At 37.6% G+C, this 27,747-nt stretch overlaps 1 long non-coding RNA gene and 1 pseudogene across 1 annotated transcript; both read right to left on the bottom strand.

Annotated features, from left to right (window-relative positions):
* Positions 1-1,008: 1,008 nt before the first annotated feature.
* On the bottom strand, positions 1,009-27,219 carry LOC132108883 (histone deacetylase 8-like; annotated as a pseudogene).
* Positions 3,891-7,419, bottom strand: LOC132097880 (uncharacterized). The gene is made up of 5 exons (XR_009422785.1): positions 6,983-7,419; positions 6,058-6,145; positions 5,517-5,677; positions 4,935-5,014; positions 3,891-4,191 (listed from the first exon to the last, which is right to left on the bottom strand). It is a non-coding gene; the product is annotated as an uncharacterized LOC132097880 (long non-coding RNA).
* Positions 27,220-27,747: the final 528 nt, after the last annotated feature.

The raw sequence follows: 27,747 nt of genomic DNA, 5'->3' as shown, positions 1-27,747 counted from the left end.
TTTTTTTTTTTTTTTTTTTACAGGGAATAACATTTTTTCAAACTCCTTATTTTAATGTTATGAATGTTAATTTGAAAATCAAAAACATGAGAGCTGTATTCTGTCATTTTGTGTATGTATTGCATTTTCAATGCATTTGAATAACCTAATCGAACTGGACAGAAAATTCAATAAATAGACTTGGTATCATGTTATTTGACTCAAAATACAGCTGTAAGTATTCAGTATGCTTACTTGAAACGATTAAAACCTGAAATGAAACAGTATACTAGAGTATCATGTTTCAGCCCCCACCCTTATTTATTTAGTCTATCAAAAGCAACCTGCTCCAGAGGAAAAATCAAAAGCAGGATCATTTAGGTATTGAGTAGACTGTTAGGTTCTACATGCATTAAGGTTTTAATAGGACGAGTCTCTCGGTTTAATTCTGCAAGTTTTACAGCGCTTTTTTCGTAGCATGGATAGGTTTATTGGGCTAAAATGCAATAAGCCCCATCTCTCAAAGCTAATAAAGGATTTAATGAATCACACTTGGTGTGCCATTCAGAGAAACCTCTGCAACCTAGAAATCCATAAAGATCATGCTGAAAAGAACAGGACTTCCACATGTGGCAGCTACTAGTGAAACACAAGGACAACACACACTGCAAAAGCCACACCGTTTCTTTTTTAGATTTTAATATATAACAGAAGAGCATTTATACAAAAATTAAAAGTTGACCGGCAGCTTGAAAACATTTGCCACAGGCAACATAACACAGTTTATGAAGCCAACGTGACTTGGAATTTGGTCAGTCTGCCCATTGAATTTCACTGCAAGATATTGCAATTAAAAATGATAAAAGATGGTTACATTTAGGGGAATGAAGACAAACTGTAAAGATCTCAGTGACTTGCCCTGTGCATCTAAACCATGGTTCGACATGTTTCTGGGATGAATCTTTGACAAGACAATATCTCACTTACAAATGATCTGAAAATGGCTTTAGATATCTGTAAAAAAACATTGACTAAAACCGTTCAAATGTGGCAACACTGGCCCATCTCTGCATTTAATGTTTTTTTCCCCCTGGAAACATTCAAGTAATGTTTACCAATCTCCCCTCTGGTGATGGCTCCGACACACTGTCTTCATTAGAGGAGCAGGGTCTGATTCGGAAACACGAGCTGGGAGCCCACTCCTAAACTACATTCTTCAGATTCCCTGTAATCAAGCAGGGGAGGAAATAGAGAGGGGTAAAGAGTGAATTACAGAAAACATATTGAAAAATATTAAAAATACAGTGATAGAGACACCTGAACGTCTGCGCAAGGACCTAGCACACTTTAATGACACAAACTGAAACAAAGCATAGGTTGCAAATCTGGAAAAAAACAGGATTTCCTATGACGTCTCTTACGGAAGCACAAGCTATTCAAATATTTCTAAATCGAAATCAATTTACATGGATTTACAAACCGCAATTTGCATTGGAATTGTGCCTGCCATTCACACTAGCTGAGCTGAAAAAGGACGTCTCCTTTGTTCTCACCAGCTGCTTGGCAAATGAATTTGAATTTAAGGCTCTAAAGGAAATCCTGGTTTAAAAAAAGGAATCAATAGGAATCCGTACTTTACAAAGCAAGCTTTATAATCATTTAAAAAAATGTAATTTTGTAAAATTACATTTGTAAAAATGTCTTTTTTAATAAAATCACTTTTTTTATTTGATTTGCAATAAGGCCACAGTTTGTCATGAAATGTACATGAAGTCATGGCTCCTTCACAACTTAAGAAAAAGCATTCCCTCATTTTCAGAGATTTAATCGGAAGCCATACATTTAGTGACATTTTAACGCTATTTTAAAGCACAACATGTTCCTCGTTCTTTGAAGGTTGAGGTTCCGAAGCACTTGGAACTAATTATCTTCAATTCTCTTTTGAAATGAGCAAGCTTTTCCTTTCCTAAAACTTCAGTGGTTTCACATTAAGGAAACCATAAACGTTTATGAATCTATTTACATGTAGAATTTAGCAGATGTCCGATGATCTCCCGTCTCCATCTTTCCGGCCTACATATTCATCCTCTTATCAAATATGGACTGTTTTCAGGGATGGAATCAAGAAAAATGTCCAGTTTGTTGGTAGTCGTTTACAACATGCACAAACCATATAGTCTCTATTAACACCCATGGTTTAAAATGTTATGGCATTCAACATGAGTTTGGTAAACTCGGTAGTAGTTGCTGATCAGAACCACTGAAAACAATTGTGTATGGTGTTTACTCGTTTTTGCCCCTCTTTCTCTCAGCATTTTATAATGCAAGGCTGAGTGTCGTAAATGTAACCCAGATGTGCTTGGAAACTCCGGTAATGTGTAACAATTTCAAGCCTCTCTATATATTACTTGTATTAATCAATCGCAGTTCTTCACAGAGAAATGGTAATGGCTATTATCAGAATGCATGTCATATTATGCATGTTTGGGAAGGTCAGGCACACAGACTTCAGGTAACTCTCATCACACAGGTTGGCACTAGTCTTGCATTTGCTTCCCTTATCTGCAAGATTTCCTTTCCCTCATAAACATGGCACTTATGTGACATACATAAGACTGTAAACAAGCACTGAGCACTACAGAAAAATCCTAATTAAAGAGTTTAATTGTTGTAAGCTGTTAGTTTGAAAGCGGAGGCACACGGGGCTGTGCGAGCTTGTTGAAAAACGATATGGAAGTCTTTAGAAAACCCTACACTTTAATGGTGTAATTTAGTGCCTAATAAAACCTCATCACAAACAATAACTTCCTCCAAATATAAACCCAACCATCTGACATCTATTGACCAGTGTGCTACACTGTCCTGACTATCCAAACAACAACTACAATTACCACAAAAATCCACAAAGATCCTAAAAGCAAAAATAAACTGAAATTTGTGCCCATGTGTGATACAGCAGTCTAGTCTTAAGAGATGGGTGGAAAGCCTGAATTGGAAGTTGAACCGTCTGCGCCTTAAGCATTTTTTAATTATTCCCTAGAGCTAGTGATTATAAAGGGAGTGCTCTTTGCTCGCATTCTGCCATGCCAAACCATGCACACTGCAGCCCATGCTTGCATTTCTGTTCAAAATAACAGCGGTTTGTGAATACTGATGCTTTAATAATAACAAATATTTTATCGGGAGCGTTTATGCTGTTGTGGTTAGGTGACATGGACTATGATGATGGTTGTACTGAAAAAAATCTATATAGGCTACTTTTATGCTGGCTGAGCGGGACAAAACATGAATGTTGCAGGCAGGAGCATAACATTGATGAGATAACATTTCTGTAGGAGCGGGACAGAAAAATCCATCCCACGCAGTTCTCTACACTCTTAAAAGAAATAGTTCTATTTAGAACCAAAAATGGTTCTATCACCCGCTTCATATATGGAACTCCCAAATGGTTCTATATAGAACCACTTTAATGGGTTCCATAAAAAGAACCCCAAATGGTTCTTTGAAGCCAAGTTAGATGGTTCTATATAGAACCATTTAAGGGTTCTTTATTATTAAACAAGTTTAATTATTATTGAATAAGAAAATATAAACAATCCAGAAAATTCAAAATGTTTAAATTTATTCAAATGATCATACAAAAATATTAGTGTCATTTAAAATTGCACCTCTCTATACTCTGTATTAGACAGCAAATTTCACATTTTTACATTTAAGATGTTTAATTACATTTAACCATTTAGTTTGAATTATTTCATTTAAGCATTTTCATTTTGCAATAAACATACATAATCTTGTTTATGTGCATATACAGTACTTCACTTTTACATATATCTCTGAAATGAGGAAAAACAAATCATTTTTGATATTTGACACTGCAGATAAAAATACATGAACAATTAAAACAACTATTAAATAGCTCTACAATTTACACAAGTTGACTGTACATTTTCAGTACATGTATTGGTGTTCTTTTGCTGTGCTCTTGTCTAAGTTTAAGCATATATTTTTGAATAAAAGTCATTGTGTGCTTAATGTCAACCGGGTATTGCACATAAAATAGACTGCAAATAGGCATTCCACAGCCTGTGTCATGTCAATGTCTGCCTCTCTTATGATGTTCACATTGTCCATTATAATGCTGACGCTTTCAGCCTTGAGGGAATCAGGAGAGCCGTTAAACACTATGGTTGGTGTAGCACCTTTGGGATCCTGTAAAACAAACATTTCACCTTTTGAGTGATTTTCACCAATTAACAGAAGTCATCAAAATAGACTTAAAATTACCCCATAATTTACTTACCAACAAACCAACCAATGTATATGACTGTTTCTCCAGTTTAACACAATCTGAGATATATTTAATAATAAAAAGCTTTGTAATGTGTTTGAATGTCAACATTGCTGATGACTGAACAACATTCAACATGCTACCATGTCAGTTCCACTTTGAATCTCATCGGTTCTTTCGTTCTTTTAACTGAATCGTTCATGACACAACACAGATATGACAGCTAAGCACGTGACACGCAAGAACCAACAAGACTCATAATTATTGATGTGAAGCTGATGTGCCACCCCATTGGATGTTATTCCCTTATCTATACATAGTCTAATTATAGCAACCTATCTTGGCAAATGTAATCTTTTTATCTCACTAACGTACCATTTTGCTTTAGAAGACAAGTATTAACCCCTGGAGTTGTACAGATTTCTTTTATGATTTAAATTGGGGTGCTATTCAATGACATTACAAAGCAGTGCAAACAAGACAAAGTTTATGACTAAGGAAGAGAGTGAGTAAATTATAGGGTAAATTAATTTTTTTTTAAATCGTTACAAATTTGGCATAAGGGTGAGTAAACTGACTAATATTTTTATATTTGCATGAACAGTTCCTTTAATTCAAGTCAAGTGCATCAAATGTTAATGTAACTACAGAAGACTATACTTACACTATCTACACTGTAAAGGAAGCTGGCGTTTTCTTTAAATAGTGCTGGCAATAAAATGAGTGCAGCATTCCTAACGAGACCTACAAACAGATACAAATTATTGTATATAAGGTACAGAAATCAATTAAAGTGATAGCTTACCCAAAAATGAAAATTCAGTCATCATTCACTCACTCTTGTCATTTTAAACCTATATAGCTTTCTTTCTTCAGCATAACACAAAAAAATATATTTTGAAGAATGTTGGTAACCGAACAATGCTGGTACTCATTCACTTCTATTATATGGACACCAAACCAATGGGCACCGTCGTTGTTCGGTTACCATCCTTCTTCAAAATATCTTCTTCTGTGTTCTGAAGAAGAATGTCATAAAGATTTGAGATGACAAGAGGTTAGTAAAGGATGACAATTTTTATTTGGGGGTAAATTATTCCTTTAATATTTGCATTATTTTAATACATGTTTTCACTTATACAATTTATAGGAGCTACAACCTTTACATTGACAATGCAAACAATGCAACTTTACACTGGGCATGGAACAGATAGGTTGGATGGGGAAAAATATATGGTGTAGTTACCTTCTGTGGTTTCCTCTGCTAGTCCAATGAGATTGGCGTAGAGGGTTTTTTTGACTTCCTTCTTTTGCACTCCTGATGATGTCTGGGGCCATTTCATTCAGAGATGTTTCCATGTTCTTCGCCAAGTCTGTTCCAAACCTCATTGTCATTTCATGCAGGATCTTAAATACAAAACAGTAAAATTACTACAGGTGCTTCACTTTGAAATTAAATTTTGGTATGTTTTAGCTTACCTCAAGGGCACTCGAGTAATTCGACTCAGCGCAGTAAAAAGTCATGCCTGATCCTCCTTCCCTTGACAAAAGTGAGAGGAAGAGGATCAGGCGTGACTTTTTACTGCGCTGAGTCGAAGTAATCCAAAAAGTGCTATTCCGCCATACATTATAGTTTTATATATTCTAAAACATCCCTCAATGTCACAGGTAACACTAAAATCTGCTTGGTGGTTATGTTGCACTTGCAGGTGAGTTATAAACTTTGTGAGTTGAAACTTCACAACATCATAAAATTAACATTTATAAATTTTCATCTGTAACGTTACCTCTGAAACTTTCTTTTGCATCAATGAGGTTTATAGTTTGAAGCCAGTGGCACGTGTCATCTACTGACCATTTATCAACCATGGTTATCTGGGGATAAAAAAAAAACAAAGCATAAATAACACTTCATAAACCAACTATGCATTAAACACACCTAACGTTAAACATTTTTGGCTTTAGAACATTTGAATACTAAAATGTAACCTTGTGCTATCATCACTTTAATCCAGCGCATGCGTCACAGTAAACATAAACGAACGCTGCAGTGCAAATGTGTCTTTGCACAGTTTTAATAGCTACAGACCGGCCGGACGTTTTGAACTGTAGCCGTGTCCACTTTCCTGCTGAGTTTAGCTCCAACCCTGATAAAACACACCTGAACAAGCTAATCAAAATCCTCGTCTGGTCTGGGCTGGAGTTAAAAACTGCACGAAAGTATCTTGCGGGCCAAAGTTAAGAACTTCTACACCTGTTAACATAGGCCTGGGAAAAATACTCACCGCAAAATACTTAAACATAATCATTCACCTCCGTATACCCGGTTCACTTTTATTTGAATCGGCGCCGTTTATTTGAACAACGAGCGCGCGCTTAATTGAAATGAATGTTAAAATTCACGCTTCTGACTCGAAGCTCGTCTCCTTATAACACAGCTATCTTATTGTAGTTAACAATTCCATTAACATTAACAAGGAAATAAAGGGAGACTGTATCTTAATTAATTAAAAAACAGGAGCAAAATTAATTTAACAGGGCTTGAACCGATGGCTGACGAAGCCCGTCAGTGCTTCGCACCAGTGGTTTTGAGGTAAATTTTGCTTCTAGTATCAGTGTTTAACACAAGGGCTACTCTAACAAATATAAATATTAACTGTAATACAAAATATTTCGGTAAAATCATTTCAAAAATGTAAAAACTTAACTTACCTTAGGGTATGAACGAGCAGAAATGGCGGACTCCTTAGTTTGAAAAATTAACTGTCATTTGTCTCGACTCCTCTCGAGATTCATCTTCGCCAATCCACCAATAGGAATTCAAGGATGACGCAACGCATATATGCCACCGGGGAGGGGGAGGGGTCTTTTTATGATTATTTGTTTTTAATGTTCCCTTCGGTAGATTAAAACCATCACAATATGGTATACAAAATAAAGAAAACTCCTGGTTAGTTTGTTTTTCTTCACAAATTGATTCGTCAAAAAGGTAAACTATAATGTAAAGTAATATAAGTTTCATGCTAATGTACAGCTCAAATCATACATTGACTAGATATTAATATTTTTGACTACAGCAGTCATTCTCATGGGTCTTGACTCAAAAAGCTTTGTGAATGTGTTGGGTAAGGCCTATAATTATAGTGTAATCTTTAGTTTACACTTCAGTCATAAAACATGAATTATAGAACCATTTTAATAAAAAAAGGTTCTTTGGATGCAAGGGTTCTACATAGAACCATTTTTTTTGTAAAAGGTTCTATTGGCCAAGTATGGAACCCCAGGGTTCTATATAGAACCTTGAGGAACCCTTTTTTTTAAGAGTGTAGGTCCATGTACTTGGTGGCCAACGGATTTTCCTTTTGAAATTAGAAAACCAAAATCAGGAATCGAGTGTTCACTTGTTTTTTGTTTGAATATGGAAAGTAGGAAAATGAGGAAACAGCTCTTTTTGTAGTTTTTTTTTTTCAAGAAAGAAAAACAATAATTCAGCTGAAATGTTAGTTTTTCGTTCAGACGTAGAAAAATTTATAAACAGCTTGAATTTTCGATTTCTACATGTGGGTGGGAATTAAACGGCCCTTTCTGCTGATTGGTCAGCAGAAGATCAAACCGTGCGAGGCATAAGTCCTCCACTGCTGCAGGTGTACGGATTCTCAATGCATTTATCGCAACTACATTTCATTTTTTTCTCATCAAACAACCAGATTAATGAATAGCTTGATACAGCTTGTACCGGGGCAGAGTTTAGACAGGGCTTTCTTCTGTAGACCAACGGTTCTCAAGGTGCCAGAGGGTCCGCAAAAAAATAAATTGCTATTGCCTACCGTATTTTCCAGACTGTCAAGTCACGTTTTTGATACATGCTGTGATTACTCCAAAGTGAATTATATGATGCATTACACATCAAATAATCTAAATGTAGACTATAGGTGCATCAAGTAGGCTAATTCTGTGTGTTGGTTCATGTTTTTGGCGTCTGCCAGAAAGATGCTCAATGAGACCGAGACACACTAAAGCAGCACATTTTGCTGTTCACTTTATTTTTCAAAGGCATGACATTTTGTTGTCATTTTGAACGTACACAAATAAAAATATACTTTTATTACCATACGACCATGAACTGACTCAATATTAATTAAATAAACTCAAAAACAAAGTTATGACTGTTGTACACTTCAATACTGGTCTGCGCTTATCTGCTGTTTAGTTTATTGGAACTGTGTGAACTATGGGGGTAACTACTCACAACTGTTGTTCTCCAATTGTAAGATGACACAGTTCTTGAATGTTATAATAGGCCTGTTATATAGCAATGCAATGCATTATTCTCTCCTTTTGGTAGAAGTGTTTAATAAGTGTTTAATAAGTGTTTAATAGTTTATTTAAAAGTAAATAATTCATTAATTAAACAAACAAACTTACTGGGCGACCAAGGTAAGCAATGACAGCCTTCATATCATACATGCCCAGCTGATGCAAATCATAGAATTTATATCTACACAGAAGAAAGCCCTGTCTAAACTCTGCCCCGATACGAGCTGTGTCGAGCTATTCATTCATCTGGTTGTTTGATGAGAAAAAGATTAAATGTAGTTGCAAAGAACGCATCAAGAATCTGTACACCTGCAGCAGTGGAGGACTAATGCTGCCTTCACGTGCTACAGGAATTATTGTAAATACGAGTTGGACGAGTCGTAATCTTTAAACATGGTGGAGGGAACAACCATTTCTGCTGTCAGTGCTGTTCTCACAACAACTACATCCTTTTGTCTTGTCGCTAAAGTAGTTTATTTATTGGCTAGATATGAATGATCATTCGAAGCATATTGTGTTTTATAAGCAGTGAAATAAGCATGTATTTGACCGCAAGTCCAGAATTGTCAGCAAACTGCATGTGTAGCGCGGTGAATGTTTATGATAGTCAATCAATGGGATGCTACATTTTATTCTTTCCGACATTAAAACACTTGAATACGACAAGCTCATATTCATGACTTCATATATGGGAAAAATGGAAATTTCCAATAGCACGTGTAGGCACATATGCCTCGTGGGACTGCGGAAGAACTGATGATGGCACGGTTTATCTTCGGCTGACCAATCAGCAGAAAGGGGCGTTTAATTCCGGTCCACATGTAGAAATCGAATATTCAAGCTGTTTATACATTTTTCTACACTTGAAACGTAAAACTAAAAATTAAGCTGAATTCTTGTTCATTTCTTGGGGAAAAATTAGAAAACAAAAATGAGCTGTTTTCTATTTTTTTTTTTACTTTCAATATTAACGCTCGATTTCCGATTTTGGTTTTCTCATTTCAAAAGGAAAATCCACTGGCCTACTATACGGACCTCTCTAACATAGTGTTTTAGTATTGTATTCTGACCTTAAGCAGAAGTGAAGGTCAGAAATGAGGCTGTCAGTTGTCAGTCTGTATACGATGAGGTGGTGACCTCCGAGGGACCTTCAGCTCTGCAGCAAAGATGCCAGCTCTCAAGATGAGTAAGTGGAGAAGATGTTAACCAGAGCAAAGGCCAGACCGAGAGATCAATAAGATGTAAATGGGGAGAGAAATGTTTAGTCGCAATTGAAACTCCAATAAGTAGACTAAAGCTAAGGTGGAGCAGATGATTCTTCAGCTTGTTGATGAGCATTTAAAAACTCAAGGGCTGCACAAAAGTCAAGGGTGGTTAGATGGGTCAACTTCATCCTATAAGGAGCTAGGTGATAAGAACAGAAGAGCACAAACCGCCATTCATGCCTCTCTCATAAACATCAGTGCTTTAGAGGGATGAACACATTTCTTTAAAGAGAAAGTTCACCCAAAGATGAACATTCAGTCATTATTTACTCAAAGCCAGTGAAGCCCTTTTGACTTTACTGTACGGCCAAAACAGCTGAAACTTTATTCAACATTATTCAAAATATTGTTGTCTTTTTGGGTGAACTACTTATTTAAAACATCACACCAATAATGTCATTATTTCCAATGAAGCAGATATAAAATGTTAAGATTAAAAAAACTTAAATTTAGAAATGTTGTCTGTAGTATTTAAGCACTATAAAAAAGGGCTTAAATGACTGAAATTAGATAAATTAAATCTAGATAGAAAAAATGACAAAAGCACAAGATTACTTAAACTGAAAATCTATAAATAACTATCATTCTAAATGATATTAGTATAGTAGAGAGAGAGAGATAATATAGTAGTATATAAATACAGAGGTGTACCGTTTTATTACAGATTTTTAATTAAATTTTAAAGTTGTTTAAAGTTGAAAGAAACTTGATACTTTCGCAATCCATTTCTCCAAGCCCTTTCATTACATTTGCAACTACAAAGCACAAAGAAGTAAAACAGCAAGAAAAGCTTTGTGGATCGGTCATTATGGGTGCTTTCACACCTGCCTCATTTAGTTTATTTGAATCGTACCAGAGTTCGTTTCCCCCTTTGGTGCGGTTCGTTTGGGCAGGTGTGAAAGCAGCAATCTCACTCGGTTGCGCACCAGAAGCGGACCAAATAAGCGTACCGAGACCTGCTTGAAGAGGTGGTCTCGGTACGCTTTCAAACAAACTCTGGAGCGGTCCGTTTGTGGTGAGAATCTGATCCGACCTCGAACAGACCCAACTGCAAAAAGTACTGATCATTTTTGGAGTAAACCAGCTGCAGTAGTCAGCTGCGCTGTGCATTATGGGATGAGGAAGTGTTTGTTGACAGTTTGCACTTTAGCATGGCAGCTCATGGACAAACTTGGAGTAGTGAGGAGGTGCGGAGCCTCATAGAAATTTGGTGAGATGACCATGAGCATGTCAGAGTTAAGAAGAATTAATGCACGCCTCCGCTTGAAGTTACGAGCGATGCCCACTCGCCGTTTGCAGTGCATTAGAACGTTGTTTTCAAGCTGCATCCGCGCTTCATTATAGAAATGTATTGTTTGCATATTGTGGTGTATACAAACAATGTACTAGATTATGGCCAGGACAAAACCAGCCTGCCCAGTCGTCTCTCCATAGTCGTGTTGTCTCCGTGTTGTTTGCTGGCTTTCCCTCTTATGTTGGAATTTTCCCGCACATAAATTCTGACCAATCGAAAAGCAGTTTAGGAAATACGTCATGGCCAATGAGTGATGTGGATGTTGTCATGTGACTGCATTTTGGTTCGTTTCAACGGATTCAGACCAAAGCAATCAGTGTGGTGTGAAAGGAACCAAAAAAAGCTGAAAAATGCTACAATGTATAATTGTTTGCCCTTGGTTCGGACCAAATGAACCTAACTAGATATGATATCCAGTTCACAAATTAATCTTTTAATCAAATTCAGTTCCTTTGAATCTCTACTTTTTTGTGAAGGGGATTAAACAAACTCTCCCTATATTTATATTTGTATATATTTATTTGTTTTAGCATTTAAGCAATGCTAAAGATTAATCGATAATGATATTTTAAACAACACTATATAAACAACACTATATAAATAACACTGCACCACACCATGAGTAAAGTGAAGACTTTGTAAGACTTAGGCTGGCTTTTCTGAATCAAATTTGTTCTTATACACAAACAATGACCGTGTGTTAATATTTGGAACACTGCTTTTCCGTTTGCACTTCCAGATTTTTGCCCATTCACACAGATGTTTGAATGAGCTCAAAAGGAAAAATCTTTAGTTTATTACATCCAAGGGGCATCTGAAATCTTCTCAGCATTGCTTTAAAACATGTTTTGAGTCTTAAGACTAAGTCCCTGGAGAAGGTGAAAAGGCAAGAGTTTGCTGAAACCTCAAATAAGCACACACACACACACACACACACAGTGTATGCACAGTTGCTGCAAAAAAAATCACTTTTACAACTAATAGGAAGAACCTTGTGTCAAAGGGACAAACTAGACAATTTGTCAAAAAACAAACTAAAACGTGGATAAGTGCGTGTCTGGGGCCCCATGCGTACATGTGTGCAAATGTTCCTAATGTAGCCTGTTCTAATTCTCATCCCAGCCGTTCTCTTGAGACTTCAGCTGCAAGTTTCTAAGATTGCTTTGCTTATTAGTTTACTGATGACCGGGAACATCAAACACATTCATTTCTCTTTTCTGCAGATGAAGAGAGCCCGTCACATGGGACAACTGTGGTTGGTTTAAAGGTCTCCCTGGTCACTGGAGGGGGGTGGGACGCAAAGTTCTTGAGGAGGCTAGAGGTACATCTGGATGAATGACTGACACACCATGCTACCCATCATCAATGGTTTTCCAAATAAACAGGCCATTACTTTAAGTATTTTAACCAGCTTTGAAATGGACAAAAGTAATTCCATCAGTGGAAATGGTACTGGATTAAGTGTGGAGAAAGTGTGACATGTTTGTGTTTGGTGAGTTTCTGGATGTTGTTATGGTGATTACCTTTGATGGTGCTGATGACCCGCTCCAGATGCTGGCTCTCATTGCGGTTGGGTCGGCAGCTCGGGCTGATCTCCAGGGAATAATCCGGGCCGTATTCAGTGAAGTACTGGATTAGAGATGAGCAAAGCAAAACACAAAGCATACTTAAAGTAACCATCACTTAAAGGGACAACTCTCGACTGCAGCATTTATTTTAAATGGTTTATTTGTGCACTTTTTTAATTCATGCATTTTAAAACACGATGAGGATGAAGATATTTGACTGAAAATTCTCATGTCGTCCCAAATCCATGGAACACAAATGAAGATATTTTGAAAAAAGTTTTTTTGTCCATACAATTAAATCATAGGGGTCCTGAGTTATTTTCGACCACCCTGTCTTTCTGATAAACAAAATGTATGCTCCACAAAAGAAAGAGAGTCATATGGGTTTGGAACAATGTTTGATGACAGAATGTTCATTTTTGGGCAAACATTGGGCAAGCATTCCATTTAGTTAATTGTTATAAGTCAAAATATGGAATTATGTGTATGCTATTCACACTTCCTATGACTTGCACTCAAAGAAAGTTCAAATGACTAGGATTGAGACAAACCAACGTTTTTCCAGCTAGGACCGAGTTGCTTCTAATCACAGCTTCACTAATGACCTTTTAATGTGATCTAGGTTTCCTTTAATACAACCTGTTTTTGTGAGATTTTCTCAGCTCAGCAGCATATACATAAGAAAATATGGGAAGGTTTAGTCATACTTCCACTTTGTTCCAAACACACACATACAAATATACATCAACTTGTTGGATAGCTGTGCTCAGTCTATCACAGTGTTCTGACTGTTGGATTGAAAAGGCACGCTTAAAAAGCAGTTAAAATTTACCCTATCATGAAATGCATCTGAAATACAATTAGTGACGCATTATGATTTTGAAATGGAAACTATAGTGACTGGCCAAAAAGACAGCCAGGTATGTTGCCTTACTCATTCGAATAAACACTGTCTGCATTGTGTTGGTAGGGTAACTGGTGTTTAAATTGGACAGAGATCAGATTTGGTTGTATTTGTGTTACACGCATTAGCTCAACTATTCTTTCAATTACTTGTCTTTTGTTTATCCGGCTTACCTCGAGTCCCAATGCACTCCAACATGTTAGCGATTACACAACATATGAGTCTGTGAATGTGTGCAGTCAGGTTAGGTTAGTTAGTCTGTCAATCAATTAATTCTGTCATCAATTACTCATGTTGTTCCAAACCCATATGACTGTCTTTTTTATCTTCAAAACACAACCCTGAGAGATTTCGGTCTCTCCATTAAAAGACCATTGCACCATAACTCGCATCAAAAAGCGAGTAAAAACATAATCCATTTGAATAGATGCCATAATTTTTACTTTTGGGTGAACTATCCCATTAGCTTGTTTCAAAAACAGATGAAAAAAAAAAGATCGATTAAGTCAGATAAAATTAGACAATGCCTCCTCAACAGGGCAGACTAAAAAACAACAACTATCTACTCTTCGAGTCAAAATATGGCCAAACACTTCATTGTCTCTAAGTATAAAGGTCAGTTTAGGTTTCATCTCTTGACTTTTTCAACTTTGACCCCTCAACTATCAACACCACCCAACATCCATTATGGATTTCCCCATAGCTCATTTCCAGCATTTATTCCACTCCGGAATTCTGGGAGCCAGCTACTTCCCAGACGCAACGGCACAAAAAGTCCCACCCACATAAGAAGATACAGAGGCCAAGCTAACTGTTACTGTTGTGGCGTCGCAAGTTTTGTTCAAGATGAATGAGATTGGAGAGGTTAAGGAACACCTGAAGGCCTGCTGTCTTCTCTGCTGAAAATGTGTAGTTGACAAAAGAGAGTAAGCTTTATGAAATCATAAGCTGTCAAAACATTCACCAAATCACTGAACACATGATGTGTTTTATTATTATCTTTAGTCAATAACACGGGCAGACAAACAGCATCTACACTGTCTGAAGCGCTTCCCTTCTAGATCAGTCAGTACGTGCGGGCGGCAATGAGCCAAACCCATGCTGACAGTCTGTCTGTCTCACACTTTACAGTGAAGTACCAGACCTGGTTCAAAGGGCAAAACTACAGACAATGCAAACATAACACTACTGGCACTCACAACATCCTGCCGTGAAAAAGTTGCCAGCCAGTGAGAACTTGTGTACGTGCATCAAAAAAAGATTTCTAAAGGAACATTTCACAAACGTAGTAATATCACAATTTGAGATACAAGAAAATAAAACAGCTGAACTCTGATGGCGGACTACCCTGCTGTGCATAATGGGTTCACACAAATCAATTTGCAAGGCAACTTGCCCATCTAAATTCTTCTCAATCCACACACAGATCCTCTAAAGGGTCTGTGCTGTCTGTCCCTGTTCTGCCCAATGGGGGTTTCACCACCTCCTCAAGTTATGCAGAGAAGACAGAAGACCTTAAACTCCTTTTAGCACTGTTTGATGAGCGTAATCACAGCTGTCATCTTGAGATTGTGTTCATGTTAGCTGGCTGAGCTCATTAACGAAGAATACACCTGTGTAGGAACCTGTGGATTCTGTGGCCAAGTGTTTGAGGTCATGGGTGGAGTACTTCAGTTGATCACTGATGTGTTGATGTTTGTCTGGTATGTTGAGACACTGTTTGTACAATTGGAGGAAGTTATGCAGATTGTCCACTGCTTGTAACCCCCTCTGAATTCTCATGTGAAATGGAGTTAAATAAAAGAAGAGGATCATACGTCTATCTGGCTGACTAACTGCAGGGGGGAAACAGAGCTCTGGGTGTTTGTTATTTCAATAGGCTGTGCTGAAAATAACTTGGCAGAAACAAGTGAAAAGGAGTTGAAAAAAAGGAGAGGATGTACAGATGTTTACTGGCCACAGAGGAGTGTGTGCTGTTTCCACCCATGGGCTGAGCGGAGTCCCTGACAGAACTCAAACAAAAACAGAGCAAATTCCCTACCACTTGCTGATAAGATTTTGACCAGAACAAAGCCACATGTTCCCTGTCTAGCCAAACTGGAACTTTTTGTAGATTTAACAGTTTTCGGTCCTCTTAACCACTACAGATGACATTAAATGCACTGTATAGTTCACCCAAAACTACAATCATGTTATAATTTACTTAACCTCATGTCATTCCATAATTGTACGACAAGATAATTTGAAGAATGTTGGTAACTTAACTGTTTTGGTGACCATTACTTAAAAGAAGATATTTTGAGAAATGTCTTTTTTATGTTTCCCTGAAGAAAGAAAGGCATACAGGATTGGAACAACAGGAATTTTTCAAAAACAATTGGGGGGGGGGGGACTATCCCTTTAACTTCTTCTGTAACACAGCTATTTAGGTTTTTGTCAGTAATCAACAATGTCGAGTTGTCAACTATACAATCTTCATTTAGAATTTCACCTCTCTTAGACGAGAACGTAAAAAAGAAATAGTAAGAGCATTAGTCACACTGCAACACTGGTTCAACTAAAATCCACTCACTTTCAGTAGGAGTTTCTTATAGAAAAGCAGAAATATCCCAGCAACCTGAGTAAACAAAGTGTTTCTACTTAATAGTTAAAAAAAAAAAATCATTACTGTTTTTCAATATACACATTTCAAACATCCATTCATTCAAAATATAATTGGTTTAAGGGGTCAGATACTTCATCATTATTCTTTATAGTTCTTCCACAATTTAACCTGTTTTAAAAATCTGTTTACTTTGAACATTTTTATTGTGTACTGTTTTACTGTATTTAAATGTTCAAGGTTATTTTGTTAATTGAAAAAAAGGTGCCTAAACCTTTAATAATTAGCACAACACTTACGTTACCTGAATTTGTAATGTAATTCAATACTGTGATGAAAAATTACGAAAAAGCTTCAGCAGTGATACCATCACACGCATCCTTCTAGCTCAATCAATACAGTGAGTTTAAGACAGAAGCGGTTTATTGAATAATTACAGTCGGGCACAACAGAAGACGTGTCTGGGAAACCTCTCTGGAATTCGATTTGGTGTAACACACTTCAACTTTAATTACATACTTTCCAGAGACACAACAACTTTAAGGCCGTAACATCTCAGAGACCTGTGTGTCTCATGATGTTATTCCCCCTAAAGTGTGAATAACTCATTACTTCTGTGGCTAACTGTTTATTATATTAAATTTACGACATCTCAATCAGCTAAATAAATCGTTGCCTAGGTTTGTGCTCTGATTTAATCAAATCTGCTGAGAGATCGAAGGGAGAGATGTTTTGTTGGTACAAAAAAGTAACTGGATTGACACACCGATGCCATTAAAAGGAGATGATGCTGCCTAATGCCAACAATGGCATTTATTTAGACCAATATCAGGGCTGTCTTGGCCCAAGCACAGCACAGGCTTTTCCAATTCATCAGTTTCTTAAAGAGAAACAATTCAGGTCCAAATAAAAGGCTCTGCATTTTTTCTGGGACTCTCCCTTGTGAGGGAGGACTGTCTATATTAGCCTCACTTTTTCATCTCTCTGTGTCTGTGACAGGGTCTGAATGAGCTCGTTGTATGCCTCCGCTCCAGTCTGTCTTCATTGTTTGCAGTCCTGGCAGGGCAGAACCCAGACTGAGCCGCCTCAGAGTCTCAGCAGCTGGACCGGCTCGAGGGGAGAGAGAGAGAGATTGCTCAGGTACAAAGTGCTTCTTGTTCCACCTCTCTTTCCCCAGCTTCTTCCATGTTGCAATACACTTCGGTCTTTTTTTATACCCCCATTGGTGGATGCCTCAGTCTTTTAAAAGCCTCATCTCTCTCTCTCTCTCTCTCTACCATCTTTGTCTTTATGGACTCACACTACAGTTAAATCGTTTTTTGTTTGGCCGGGATGGACACACAATAACAGTGCTGGTAAGGAGATGGGGGTTCCACTCTCTAAGAGGGGAAAAGAGAATGCTTCATGCTTTGAAAAGCTGATGGAAGGAACAATAAAGGAAAAGAAGCAATAGAGAGAAAGAGGAGGAATGAGAAGGAGATGAGGAGAAGGAGGAGACTTTTAACATAATAATAAGAAAAGTTTCATGAGCACAAAATGATCATATTAGAATGATTTCTGAAGGAACGTGACACTTGGGACTGGAGTAATGACACTGAAAATTCATCTTTGCATCACAGGAATTAATTACATAATAATTAATTACATGAAACAGTACTTTAAATTTGGATAATACTTCACAATATCGCTTTCTTAACTTAAGTTAAAAAAAATTAAATAAATGCAGCCTTGGTGAACATACGGGACTTCTTTCAAAAACGTTTTGAATGGTAGTGTATTGAGGGAAGTCCATTTCACACATTTAAGAGTACTCCAAAAAAACTGGCCCTAGTAAAACATCCAATATAATAAATTGTAAAGTGTAACAAATATATGTTGCAAAAAGTTTAGAATACATACAATTTTGAATGGCTCTCAATGGAGAAGAATGCTTTATATAAATAAAAGGTGAAATAACTCCCAGGAGGGGCTATTGACTTCTAGGGCCATATTGTATATTGTAGTTTTTTGTGGGGTTTTTCTTAAAACAAGAAAGTATTATATTTTGTACAATACAATATTATAAAAAAAAAATCCCTCATGAACCTATCCTGAAGTATTCCAGGGAGCTCAAATCTCTTCAGCAGCATTAATCATCATCACGACCATCATTGTCGTTAACGAACACCCTGACAGTTATCTACACGGTTTTATTTTGGTTGCTTGCCCTGTAGAGAGGTCAAAGGTCAACATGACGCAGGAGGTCATGTCAGCTGAAACAATGGCATCTTTTATTGCGGTGACCATGAAAGTGCTCTCTATAAACATTAAAAGACCTTCTTTGTGTCTTGTTAGAAAAGAGAGATATATAACTCTCCCAGACCAACCAGAAGGCCTTTCCAGCCCTTCATCTCTCCTCAGAAGCTCCTCAGAAAAGCATGAAAAAGGCTCACTCAGAATTGGGTACACACATTCTCTTTCTCTACAGAAAGAGTAAGAGGAGAGAGGGGCATAAACAGTTGAGGAAAGAAAAGCACAAGACCCTCTCAGTCAACCGGTAGAGACAGAGTAGTATTGTTAAGACCCCTTCAATGGTGTGCACACGCACGCACGCACTCCCCCTCCCAGATCCTCAATCACATGAAAACAATCCCGGTTATTGAGAGGTGCTTGGACATCTTTGATCAGACCGGGTGACTCAGCAGGAATGAAAGAGGAAGAGGAGGAGAGAGTGGAGTTCTATACAGCTGCTGAAAGAAGAGAGGGAACGGGGTCTTACCTCGTGGTCCAGGATCTCAGAAGACAGAGTCTGTCCTAGGTCCCGGTTAGATAGGTCCAGTAGCGGGCAGTATTGGCAAGGTTATAGCCGCCTGAGAAGGACAGAGAGAGGCAGATTTGTATATGAAGAGAGCGAGGGGGGATTGAAGTCAGCAAAAGGGCTTCATTGTACTCGTGTAATTACTACCTTTCATCTAGAGCTTGGCTAGGCAGGTCTGCAGCTTAGAGCTCATTTTAAAATGGGCTAAAATCACAAAAGTTCACTTTCTTCTCTCAGCCCAACCACCCCACCCTCTCCTGGCCGTAACAACACACTAATAAACTTTTTGGCCGAGTCAGAAAGCTGGCAACAAGGACAGAAGATGTTGTTGTCAGTGTTAAGGCATGGAGCGAGAACAAACTGAGGCAACACTGCTGAAGCGGTCTATCGATGTTTTTGAAATGGTTTGTTCACCCAAAATTGTAAATTCTGTCATCATTTACTCACACGCACGTCGTACAAAACCCATAACATCTTCAAAACAAATAAAGATGCATTTAATAATCTCTCGTAATTTTTGTCAATCCATGCAACCAACATTTGTACAAAATGACAGTGTGAACATAATCCATAGGAATCAAGAAGTTAAACAGATTTGATTTCAGCATAATTAACATTTAGCATTGAACAATGCACGAATAAAAGAAGACATTAAATCTGTTCATCATAAAACCCAAACACTATTAATTAAACTGTGAAATTCATATGGACTACTTTTACCCTTATAATCTTTTTGGAACATGAAAGTTCCGTTGGGTGGACTTTGGATGGATAGAAATGATGAGGGAATATATATATATATATATAAAATCTTCATTTGTGTTGATGAATGAGAGTCTTAAGGGTTTGGAACAACATGAGGGTGAGTAACTGATGAAAGAATTTTCATTTTTTGGAGCGTAATATAATTCAATAAAAACAATGACACACACCTCCTCCTAGAAGCAGAGTGGGTAACTCCCAGTCCAGTATATTTCAGACATTTTCCGACTCCAACAGGAGTCATATTGAAGGAGCACATGGGGTCACCCGCCATGGTGTCCGCTCCGAGTTGCATCACAATTGCTTCAGGGTTAAACAGAGCTTTGACTTCCTGCATCACACTGAGAGAAAACCCCCAAAAAAAGAAATAATTTCTATGTTTAAATGACACTGAACCATGGGGACAAACAAAACATTGCTAGGAACTTCGACTGGTTGGTTACTGGATCTTTACAGACCTAGTGAAGGTCTGGCAGTACTGATCATCACGGATGCCATCTTCGAGGGGGACATTAACAGCGTACCAGCGTCCTTTACCCAGCCCAGTGTCAATCACATCACCTGTGCCTGTCGAAGAAATTATAACAATAAGCTAAATTTGGTCTCTTTGAAGCTCATTCATATGACTGATAGAACTTATGTCAGGGACAGTATGAATTATCTAAATGAAGGACGATTTACAGTATAATTTAAAAGAGTGGGTCATTAAGATTTTTTTTATTTATAATTAATCATTTTAATTAGCAAGGATTCATTCATTCGATCAAAAATGACAGAAAATACAGAAAAAATATTTTATATAAATGGTGCTCTTTTGAACTTTCTTTTCATCAAAAAATCCTGAAAAGATGTATCACCGTTTCCACAAATATATATATAGACGGATGGATGAATGGATGGAAGGATGGATGGATGGATGGATGGATGGATGGATGGATGGATGGATGGATAGATAGACAGACAGAATTATTTCTGAAGGATCCTGTGACACTGAAGCCTGGAGTAATGGTTATATCTATAACTATAATTATTAAACAATTTTTAAACCTAGTTTCGTAATGTGAAGTCCATACATAAGTAAACGGACGTTTGCTTAAACAAAACTGAACTACATGAACAAAATGCAATTGGCGTTACCGTAGCACTGCTGAAACTGTGCAGGGGATTTCCAGTTCCCAGCATGCTATGCATGGAAATGGACTGAGAGAGAAAAGTTGAAATGAAGTATTATGTTTCTGAAGATGAAAAATTGGGGGAACTTGCTGGTGTATAATGTTCTGTTATATTTGGATTTAGAAGAGTTTCTGTTACGCTGGACTTTCAGGTATAACCACTGAGGTGAAGAGAGGAGCGTGTGCTTAGCAAGCGGAAGGGCTAATATAAAGACTACGCTTTACTCACAGAGCAATTACTGGGCAGATGCAAGTGCAGTTGATCAATTTCTTCCACTTCTGGCCAAAACCACACAATATGGTAGAAGAAAAAAAGTTGCATTCAGTATGTCCACTATTGCTAGCTAGTAAAGAGATTCAATTGGGTTGTTTTGACAGTTAGTCAGTTTTTTTCAATTCAGTCAGGTAGCTAGTAAAGAGATTCAATTGGGTTGTTTTGACAGTTAGTCAGTTTTTCTCAATTCAGTCAGGTTTCCCCTACAAGCATCTGAATAGAATGGAGTTCTTAATTTTTTTTTAATGTTAAGAAAATCTATGCCAGGATTCAGGAATCAACATGGATCCTGAATGTGTCATTTGTGAAGACCACTTGGCAACTGTTGCAAAAACAATCCATTAATAAATCCTTAAGTAAATAATAATGAAATCGTACAACATCTTGCATTTGACCAGTTGCCTTTCCAAGCGCTACTGTTAAGTTACTGAAGGGGCTCTCATGAAGCCATAGAGCTCCAGTCTCTGTTATCAGCTGGGTAATCAGACTCTGGGCGCTGGAGTGGAGCCTGCAGCTCCAGCTCTGGCATGGCTTGAAACATGACTGTCAATTAATGGAATTAAAAGACGCACTGGTCTTCACTGATGCGCAGAGGCATGCTGAACTAACCTGGGAAGAAGCCAGGGGAGAACTTGTGCAGAGACACTGTCATGACTTTAGAAGTGAAGCTGAAAGCGTCCTCCACACCTGGAGAGGAAACAATGCAGAATTTCACATAAAGGGAAGGATATTAAATTGGGTCACAATAAAAGCTTCACTGATGGATGTGTGTTCTAATTGAAAAATAACCTGAACTGATAACAGATTAACTCAAACAAGGAACATGAGCTACTACTATCTAAACATCTGAATCTATGACAAATAAAAATTACCTGCCTTTTTTTTTTTTTACCTTAACACACATGCTGTGTCCGAAACCGCTCCCTATCCACTATAAAGTGCACTATATGGGGTGTCAACCATTTTGTAGTGCTGTCCGAATTCTGAATGAATACTTCATTCCCTACATTTGTGCACTACTTTTTCCCACAATTAATTCAGATTTCGAGTGTACAACCGATGTACACTCGCTGAAGCACTATTTCCCACAATCCAATGCGGAGTAGCGTCGAGCTGGAAGCGAGAGCGGGAGCGAGCGAGTTTGAATGAGAGATGACATTTACATCTTTATTATTTCTGTTTTAACGTTTTTCCTACATTATTTATATTAAAATATGTTATGTAGGCAATAACTTATTAATATTAATATTTATATTATTAATATTTGACTAATTTACTGAGGTGGCATTGTTGTTAACTTACAAAAATGATGATAATTTGGTGGATAATTTACATTTTTTCGTTAATAACAGGTAGTGTCCACAATCATCTTATCTGAGCTTAAAACGTTGCTTGAGCGAGTGTCAAGATACTAAAAATAATAAATACATAATTATGAACGTGTTTGTGTTTTTATTTTTGTTCTCAGTATTTTAATAGCATTTAATGATTATGAACATAAAAGCATTACAAAAAAAATAATTATTTACCATTGATGAAACAAAGCTGACGCGGAGGTATGTATAACTGCAATATAAAGTAATTTAGAGTATTATTGCTATTAATATTATTTTCTAAAATTAGGTACATGTAATATAAAAGTACATAGGGCAATGTTTTTGCAACAGCTCCAAGTCTCACGCACAGTGTAGGCTATACGTCACCGTCCGAATCCGTTCACTTATTTATTTGTTCACTCCTTCCTGATATAGTGAACTCAACTGCCATAGGGATTAGTGAATGAGTGAGCGATTTCAGACACAGCAACAGTTATAAAGGTCTGAAGTGGTCATTTCTATGATATCATTTCCTGTTGTATGCTTTTTTCCACATGTTGTTTGCACCACATGACATTAATCTGGTGGACCGAGGTGTTTAATACATTTATAAGCATTTTTGTTAAAATTATTGTTCTCCAAGAAATAAAAAAAATAAGTATTATGCAGAACTACCTAATGAGATTTTCTTTTCAAGGACTTTTAAAAAAAGACTTTTGTTTGTCATTATGATATCAGAGTGGTTGTACTGACCTGACATTTTTATTTTATTTTGTGTCTCCCTCCCAAAAAAAAACTCAAAATGATGTTTAATTTTGGAATGTAAAAGAAAAAAAGTGCATTCAAACCACTGTATATATGAACTGCGTTTTTTACGTGTTTTTAAATAAATTAATTTCAAAATTCTAAGGAAAATGAATGTCATGTGACTGACCCATCTAACATTTGCTCATGGTGTTAATGTGCATTTGGAAATCAGGTAGAAATCTAAAAGAAGGATGTTAAATGCTATTAACAACAACAAGGCTGTTATGGTTATTGTTATGGACGTGTTTTTACCATCTCCATGGTAAAGGTCCACATCCACATAGAGAACTCTCTCATACTTCTGGCGCAGTTTGAGGATTCCAAGAACAGCGTCATTCACATAACAGAACCCAGATGCCTCGTCCCTTATATAACAACACACATTCAATCAGCTGCTCCAGTGACCCACTGAACAATGTCTGACACTTACATAAACACTCATCTACAATAAACATACTTTATGAAAACTCGTTTAACAAGCTTCTGCAAACAAATTGTAACGTCAAAATTTGAACCTGGTTTAAACCATGCAGGTCTTCTTAGTACTTATGCCAAAGATGCCACTGGCATCTCAATGATTGATGTGGATGTGAAACACAAGAGTGTGGAGACAAGGCATGTTGTGCCGTCTTACTTCTTGGCGTGATGCCACCCTCCGGCCCAGTTGATGGCCACATCACACTTTCCATCCAGCAGATTCTGGGCAGCAGTCAGAGTGGCTCCTCCAACGGCAGCCGCGTAATCAAAAATACCCTCCACCACCGGACAGTCATAACCTGAAAAAAAGAGAGCGACAAGAGGGGGGTTTGATAACACAGAGGGACAATGGGATGGGGTGTAGAGAGGAAAGTGAGAGGAAAGATATGGAGAGGGAGAGTGAGATAGAACAATAAACACTGAGCTACAGTAAAAAAAGATCCTTTGGTCAGAGCAGATAGCATCGTGGCAGAGTGCCAATATATAGCACCGTTGCGCTCTGTGTGTCCCGAGTTCGAATCCTGCCTCGTGGACCTTTTCCAACCCCCCCATCACACATTTCTCTCTCCCACTTTCTGTCAACCAACTTTCCTTTAATAAAAAAGGCGAAAAACAACAAAAATCTAATTTTACAAATCTTTGTTTCCCTCTCAAAAACTATTCTCTATTCTCTAAACCTGGAGATTCGTATGAAGTGTCAGTTTGTCAGGCTTTTAAATTACACATGGCCATGATCCAGTACAAAAATAAAACACTGATTGTAATAACTGGAAAGTTTGAGAAAGATTCAAGTATAATACTGCCCTCTGCTGTAAGCTAGTGGCAACTGCCTGCACTGCATGCAACAAAGGGACACAATATACAGGTCCTTCTCAAAAAATTAGCATATTGTGATAAAGTTCATTATTTTCCATAATGTAATGATAAAAATTAAACTTTCATATATTTTAGATTCATTGCACACCAACTGAAATATTTCAGGCCTTTTATTGTTTTAATACTGATGATTTTGGCATACATCTCATGAAAACCCCAAATTCCTATCTCAAAAAATTAGCATATCATGAAAAGGTTTTCTGAACAAGCTATTAACCTAATCATCTGAATCAACTAATTAACTCTAAACACCTGCAAAAGATTCCTGAGGCTTTTAAAAACTCCCAGCCTGGTTCATTACTCAAAACCGCAATCATGGGTAAGACTGTCGACCTGACTGCTGTCCAGAAGGCCATCATTGACACCCTCAAGCAAGAGGGTAAGACACAGAAAGAAATTTCTGAACGAACAGGCTGTTCCCAGAGTGCTGTATCGAGGCACCTCATTGGGAAGTCTGTGGGAAGGAAAAAGTGTGGCAAAAAAACGCTGCACAACGAGAAGAGGTGACCGGACCCTGAGGAAGATTGTGGAGAAGGACCGATTCCAGAAGGAAATGCCAAAATGCCTGAAGTCCAGTGTCAAGTACCCACAGTCAGTGATGGTCTGGGGTGCCATGTCAGCTGCTGGTGTTGGTCCACTGTGTTTCATCAAGGGCAGGGTCAATGCAGCTAGCTATCAGGAGATTTTGGAGCGCTTCATGCTTCCATCTGCTGAAAAGCTTTATGGAGATGAAGATTTCGTTTTTCAGCACGACCTGGCACCTGCTCACAGTGCCAAAACCACTGGTAAATGGTTTACTGACCATGGTATTACTGTGCTCAATTGGCCTGCCAACTCTCCTGACCTGAACCCCATAGAGAATCTGTGGGATATTGTGAAGAGAAAGTTGAGAGACGCAAGACCCAACACTCTGGATGAGCTTAAGGCCGCTATCGAAGGATCCTGGGCCTCCATAACACCTCAGCAGTGCCACAGGCTGATTGCCTCCATGCCACGCCACATTGAAGCAGTCATTTCTGCAAAAGGATTCCCGACCAAGTATTGAGTGCATAACTGAACATAATTATTTGAAGGTTGACTTTTTTTGTATTAAAAACACTTTTCTTTTATTGGTCGGATGAAATATGCTAATTTTTTGAGACAGGCATTTTGGGTTTTCATGAGCTGTATGCCAAAATCATCAGTATTAAAACAATGAAAGACCTGAAATATTTCAGTTGGTGTGCAATGAATCTAAAATATATGAAAGTTTAATTTTTATCATTACATTATGGAAAATAATGAACTTTATCATTTTACATCAATTAAATGCTTTCTGAAAATATACATTTAAATGTGATTGTCTATTAAATGCAAGTTTTAACAAGAAGAAATACAAAAAACAAATAGGAGCAACCGTCTGATGTACAGTAGGTGCATAACCCACTGTAACATAACTAATGCTCTTGTGTCTGAAGAGGAGCAAGTTCCTGCAACCAGAGTCAACATCTCCCCAGAAGAATGGCCATGTAGTACAGTAATCACGGGCCTAATCATCTGAATTCAGGTCTCACCCAGTCCAAAGTCAACAGACTGAGGATCATCATTGTCCCCATCCTGGCTGATCTTGTGCAGGTGCTGTAGATAAGAGTCTGTGTGAAACACGGCCATCTCCTCTATTGAAGCCACATGAGGCTTCACCACCCTTAACACATGCACACAACAGTTTGAACATAAACATCAGCTGACATTATTTACATACTAGAAAATACACATTCAAATACTGAGAAATCGTCAATTATGCATAATCTTGACACACCTCATGTATTGTAATAAGCCATACGCCTCAATTAATGAATGCACCATACTCGCCTGTGAGAGAAAGAGAGGAGTGAAGAAAGCCAACCATATAACGTTACTCATTTAACTTTTTACACTTTATGCATTCAAATAAGTATAGTTATACCGTGTAGTACCCCGGTACTGTGATGGTTTCAGAAAATATATTCAGGTATGTTTTCATATATTCCATGTAACTGAATGACACATTCATATAGATTGGTATTTGTATGATACTCCAAAATAATCAAAAGAATCCCACGGTAATTCACTAAAGTAGATGTCCATAACACAGTACTTTTCCATTAGTAACGTTACCAAGCCAGCTAGAGTAAACGCGATTCCCTCTCAAGTTCATGTCTCTACATTTATCAGTATGCAGTGTCTGCATGAAGCCAGAGGTGTGTTGTGTTTGGGAGTGTGTTGTGTTTGGGAGAGTGTAAAGTAACGTGCAGCTCGTCTCACCCGGTTTGGCACTTTAGACAGGGAGTCGCATTTCTGGATGTACTCTGGACTGTAAACATACACCACGCTGCGATTTCTGCTTTTATCATCATTACTCTTGCTTTTATCACTCATTTAAAATCAAACTATTTAAATCAAAGCACCGCATAAATCGATACAGAGCCCTTCGCTGTGCTCTGGCTGACAATGAACGTTACAGCAACAAAAGTTCGTCATTTCAAAATTAAAGTCCCGAGTTTGACCCAATAACAAAACACCGTAATTATGGTTGTCAAGATAATAGTGTTTTGGCTTCTCCTTTTTGACGGGGAAGCAGCAAAAACTCACAAATGTCTTGGTAATAAAGTAAAATACTTTATTCAAATTTTTTTTTTAAGTTGTAATTTATTACATTGTAAGCAAAATAAAAGTTACTATCTCATAAAGGTACATCTTCAAGTACATGCATACATCTACTACTGGCTTGTAACAGGGCTGTAAAGACCACAAATGCAAGTCTAAAACACAACAAATGTTAATGTAACTAAGTACGTTACATAAGTAGTCACCCATTAGTTGTAGATTATAAATATACAGTACGCTACACTCAGTTTACACAGTATAGTTCATCTTCTATGTTGGCAAACAAAAACCAAAAAGAACAAATCTGAGTTTCATGCTTAATAGACCTTAGTCAGGATAGACACTGTATCGAATTTTATGCACAGGAAAACAACAGACTTACAGTCTTGTCAAGCAATGTATAACGGTTCTAAATTAAAAT

The sequence above is a fragment of the Carassius carassius genome, chromosome 2 (assembly GCF_963082965.1).
Source record: "Carassius carassius chromosome 2, fCarCar2.1, whole genome shotgun sequence".
In the NCBI taxonomy this organism is placed as follows: domain Eukaryota; kingdom Metazoa; phylum Chordata; class Actinopteri; order Cypriniformes; family Cyprinidae; genus Carassius; species Carassius carassius.
The sequence above is the reverse complement of the archived record's forward strand: the minus strand, read 5'-3'. Positions and strand labels throughout refer to the sequence as shown.